The following is a 6,000-nucleotide window of genomic DNA, read 5'->3' as shown; positions in this document are numbered from 1 at the left end:
TTTATATTTATCTAGAAACATAGTTTGCATTTCATCCCAAGTTCCTATTGCATTGGCTCCTAAGCTCATGAACCATCATAGAGCTGATTCTTTCAATGTTGCTGGAAATAATTTGAGCTTATGGGCATCAGTGTTGTAGTAAAAACTACGATAGAGTATGTCAAATTCAAACAAGAAAGTATCAGGGTCTTTGGTTGCAAGGCCATAGAACTTTGCAAGGGTAGCTGCAGGTATATTCTTGAGATTATTAGTATTTATGAGGCTTGGAGAGGAAATGGAAAAGTAGGTTGTGCCATTACTGGAAGTATTAGATTATGAGGTTTCTGCTAAAAAGGAACATTGGGTATTGGATTATTAAAAATTGGTGGATTTAAATTAGTATTATCAAGGAAATTGGCCAATTTTTTAGTAAAAGGTTGAAACCACTTGTATCTATAGGTTATGGTCTTGAAGATGATTCTGTAGGAAAAATAGGACTTGCATCTTCAAAAGGCAACTCAAATTCTTCTTCTTCTTTAATTTCTTCATTCAAATTAATAGACTCACATGGAAGAAATCTATCATATTCATCTCATCGTCTTCCTCTTCGATGCATGTAATTGAATTTTTTAGATTGGTGAAGGAAAATTTAAAACTAGAAATTTTTATAAAAAAATTATCTAAGAACTATGACTCAAGAATGCTCCTAGCTTGACACCATCCCTGGCAATGGTGCAAAAAATGGTCTGCTTCACAATAGGTGTATAATAATCATGCTCTAAGCCATGCTTAGGAATAATGTATTCAATCTAAGGACTATTTTTCCCACTATGAGGTGCATTTAATCTTGTCAACCCAGGGACGTATACTTTAAATGGTTAGCACAGTATGTGCACTAGGTCTCTTAATGAGTCATTATGCTTATGTTGCAAGAAAGTCAAATGCAAGGAAAAGAACCTACACTATTGCTACAGGAAATTAAAATGTTTAACTCTTTACTGAAATGAATACTAGAAATGCAATAAAATGCTAACACATATTCTAACTCAATTCATCTTCTATAACTGTTCTCACAAATGCTATAGGAACATTCACAAAGTATGAATTTATGGGAAGGAACTTACAACTTCTACTTGCAATACTAGAAATGCTTGGAAATAAATCTATACTATTTTGATCTAATCCACCTCCCAAGTGGGCCCCCTTGGTTGGCTTCAACTAAACTACTAACACAAGATAGAAGCCAAAAACTATTTCATTACATTTCAAAAATTCATTACATGGGAACTTTAGAACTATAAAAACAACTCACTGCAAAAGTTAATAGTTTGTTTTCATAAACTTTTCCTTCTAACTAAACTAACACACTTGGTCTGATCCCTGTATATAGAAGATCAACGCTTATTCCGAAACAAAAAAGTAAACAACATAGCTATAAATCCACAGGAGAGAAAGAAGGAAAATAACAACTCAAGGCAGGAAGAAAAGATAATGACTCAAGGCGAGAATAATAAAGTCTAAACAGCTGCTTGACATAATAATAAATGCAAAGAATGCAATAAGTCTTCATAGTTCCTCCATACTTGCAACTATGTCATTTGGTACCGTTATGATTTTTCTCCATCATGGCTAAACCTTAACATTTGTTTCTCCTTGAATGCTATTGGCTATCTTCAACATTCATCTTTGAATTCCTCCAATCATCTTCAACTTCATTACCAACAAGTTAGTTATAATGCAAAAATATTTGCAAATAAGCATTATCAAATTAAATTCAAATATAAGAACACACATTTTGACAACTATATGAAATGCTGCATCATCTATATATATATAATATTGGAAAAAGATGACATAGTATCTACACATAGGTTAATCATTGGTTTAGGTAAACATAAGTTCACAAATGTCCTGATGAAAATGAAATAGAGTATTAACAAAGTGTTTAAAACTATCATGAAATAGATGCAATAATTAGCCTCATCAATTGCAGAAGAAGAAACCAAAGATGGATCTGATGACCATGATGATGGAGTGGTGTATGTTACAATGAAGGATGATTCTGATGAGGCAACTACACTAGTGTCTTATGTGAACAAGAGTGACAAATGGATCATTGATAGTGGGTGTTCACATCACATGACTGGAGATAAAAGTAAGTTCATTGCCCTAGATTATTATGATGGAAATAGCATAAGGTTTGGTAATGATGCACCCTATCTGATAAAAGAAAAATGATCTATCCAACTCACATAAAAAATCATGTGTGACAATGCTTATTATTTGAAGGACTTAACTATAACTTGTTGAGTGTATCACAATTGAATAGTTTAGGTTGCAAAGTTGAATTTGAGAACAAGATAGCAAAGATCTATGACACTAATGAGAAATTAATTAGGAATGGTGATCAGATTAGAGGTAATCTTTCCATCTTGATATGAATGATGCTACTTGTCTTGTTGTAGAATTTGATGATGTGTGGTTATGGAACAAGAGGTTATGTCATGTTAATTATGATAACTTAGTCAGTATCAGTAACATGAAAAGAGTCAGAGGTTTGCCTAAATTGAAGAAACCTAACAATGTAATTTGCAAACAATGTTAGTTAAGCAAGATGAAAAAATCAAGTTTTAGAAGTAAGACTCACACCTCTAAAGAACTTCTTGAGATTGTTCATACTAACTTGTGCATACCAATTGATGTGCAAAGCTACAAAGATGACAAGTATATTTTCCCATTTTATCATGATTATTCTAGGATGATGACAGTTATGTTTCTGAAATAGAAATCTAATGCTTTCCAAATGTTTAAGTGGTGCTTAGCTAGAGTTGAGAAGGAGACAAGCAAAAGCTTGAAACGTCTAAGACCTAATAGAGGTGTAGAATTTACATCAAATAAGTTTGAAATATTCTATAATGACAAAGGAATCAAAAGACAGACATCTGCACCTAGGACCCCTCCACAAAATGGGATCGCTGAAAGGAGGAATATCTCTATAATGGACTATGCTAGGACACTCATGATGGAGAATAATGTTGCTTTGAAATATTGGAGAGATTTTTAAGTACAACTATCTATACCTTGAACCGTGTACAAGTCAAGAAAGGTACACATTCAACACCTTTTGAATTATGGTATGGATACTCACCCAATGTAAAATATTTTAAGGTATTTGTAAGAAAGTGCTACATTCTTAAGGATTTTAGGAATGGTAAATTAGATGCTAAAAGTGAAGAAAGTATATTCCTTGGCTATTCCACAAGAAGTAAAGTTTGTAAGTGTTTAAATACTAACACTAACAAAGTTGAGGAAAGTGCAAATGTGAAGTTTGATGAATATACAGAGGTACATGAAGCTAAGTCTATGAAGGAACCTAAAGAGTACAAATCATTTGTATACTGTTATGAAGGTATGCCTACTAACAAAGATGTTGTAAGCCAAGTTGCAAATCAATAGCAAGTTTTAGTGATTGCCAATTCACATATAATGAATATTGAGTTGCATTTAGGAACTGAGTTATAGTTAAAAGCCAAGTTGCTGACAAAAGTTGAGGTACATTGTGATTATGAGATAAGTGTACATGAAAGAGATGTTGAAATGCCTAATAGAGAAGTACATAGTGATTCTAAAGTTAACAGACCTAATGAGGAAAAAAAAGTAGAACCAAGATTGTCAAAGTATGTCAAAAGACATCACCTTGTTGCACAAATTATTGGAGATAAAGATGCTAGACCAATGACAAGAATTAGGTTGGGAAGTGATACATGTTTGTTGAGCATGCATGAGCCTAAGATAGTGAAAGATGCCGTAGAAAATCAGGACTAGAGTAAATCCATGAAAGAAGAGATTGAGTAGATTGAAAAGAACAAGACATGGACTCTAGTTCCCATACCATAGGACAAGAATGTGATTGGAACCAAGTGGGTGCACAGAAACAAGTTAGATGAAAATGGTGAAGCCACAAGGAATAATGAAAGATTAGTTTGAAAGGGATATGCACAAGAAGAAGGAATATACCATGGAGAAACATTTGCCCCTATTGCAAGATTGGAAGGAGTAAGAACTATGCTTGTTTACTTTTCCTACAAAGGTTTCAAAGTTTATCAAATGGATATGAAGTCAACATTTTTGAATGGCATATTAAAAGAAGAGGTTTACATAGAATAACCAGAAGGATTTTTTGATGCTAACAATAAGAACATGGTATGTACACTACACAAAGATTGATATGGTTTAAAGAAAGCCCTAGGAACATGGTATGAAAGGCTTCACAATTATCTTGTGAAGATTGGTTTTGAGAAGACTGATGATAATAACAATCTATACTTGAAGACAGAAGGAGGTAAATGTATTTTACTAGTTAAATTTTTTGTTGATGATATCATATTTGGAGATCAAGATACATTATGTAAAGCATTTACAAATGAAATGAAGAAATAATTTGAGATGTCTATGTTTGGAGAGATCAAGTTCTTTGTTGGTTTGAAAGTATATTAGATGAAGTATGGTATATACATCACTTAGTCTAAGTATGTGAAAGATTCCAAATTGGTTAGCACACCTATGGTGACAAGAGACAAGTTTTCAAAGAATGATGATTTAGTTGATGTGAATCAAACATTCTACATGTCTATGATTGGAAAATTGCAATATGTAGTACATAGTAGACCTGACATTGCATTATCTGTTGAGATTGTTACAAGATTCTCTATAAATCCTAAGAAGAATCATTTGATGGTTGTTAAGAGAATTATGAGATATCTAAAAGGAAAAAAAGGCTATGGTCTATACTACTAGAAAAATGAAAATTTTGAGTTGAGATCCTACACTGATGTTGATTGGGCTGGAAACATTGATGATACAAAGAGCACAAGTGGTGGAGCATTTTTCTTAGGAAAGAAGTTGGTCACCTAGACCAACAAGAAACAAAACAGCATATCTCAATCTACTGTTGAGCTGAATATGTGGTTGTTGCAGTAAATTATACAAATATTGTATGGATTAAATAGCTACTCAAAGGTATGGAAGAAATCACTAAACCTATGGTACTTTATTGTGATAAAAAGAGTGTTATAAATATAACAAAAAACCATATGATGCACACAAAGACTAAGCACATCGCAATCAAGTATCATTACTTGAGAGAGTTAGTTCAAGAAAAAGAAGTGAGGATGGAATATGTGAATACAAAAGAGTAGATAGTTGATATCTTCACAAAAGATTTACCTAAGGATGCTTATGAGTATCTAAGAGGAAAAATAGGGGTGATACCCCTATCCAAAGCTACTTAAGAAGCATAAGTAGTGTCTTGCATCAATTGAGTTGAATGTTATATCTTACAACTTGATGCAGTGGATATTACTTTAGGAGCTGCCTAAAGTAATGAAGGAGTTGAGTTAGAATATTTATAGTCATATGAAAGGTGGTAGAGGGGGAATCTAAAATTGATTATATTTGCATATAGAGATGACAAGTCTTTGACATTTTTGTCAAAGAGGGAAATATAAGCCTAAGGGAAAAGAAATATACATCTACCTAGTAAGAGGAAGAAAGTACTGAGGGAGATATAATAATGGGTTAGAGAGAGATACCTAAATATCAGAAAGAGGGAGTGATATTCTACAAGAGGGAGCTATAAGTCAGAGGGAGAAGAAGCATTAAAGGAACTTGACAAAGCTCACATTACCCTACATAGAGGAAGGACGTAGACTACACTGATAGAGGGTGAAATTTCAAAGATTTGTTTTCTTTTTGGTATTGTTGTTGGTATTGGTTTGTCATTAATGCCAAAGAGGGAGATTGTTTTGAAGTGAAGAAATTATAATGGAACAATCATTATTTTTTCAATGATGTCAAACTTGCTACTTGTTGGTGAGATAATTTCTTTTTGGTCTAAAAGCTATCATTTAGTTGATTGATGAAGAGGATTTGAGAAAAGGAGATAAAAATAGCACCTAGAGAAAGGTTGAGTTATTTGGTATCTAAAATAACCAATAAGACCAAGTAAGACATTGATACTAT

The sequence above is a fragment of the Cupressus sempervirens genome, chromosome 1, assembly GCF_028749045.1.
Source record: "Cupressus sempervirens isolate cs-2001-9-10 chromosome 1, ASM2874904v1, whole genome shotgun sequence".
In the NCBI taxonomy this organism is placed as follows: domain Eukaryota; kingdom Viridiplantae; phylum Streptophyta; class Pinopsida; order Cupressales; family Cupressaceae; genus Cupressus; species Cupressus sempervirens.
This window is presented reverse-complemented; position numbering follows the sequence as displayed.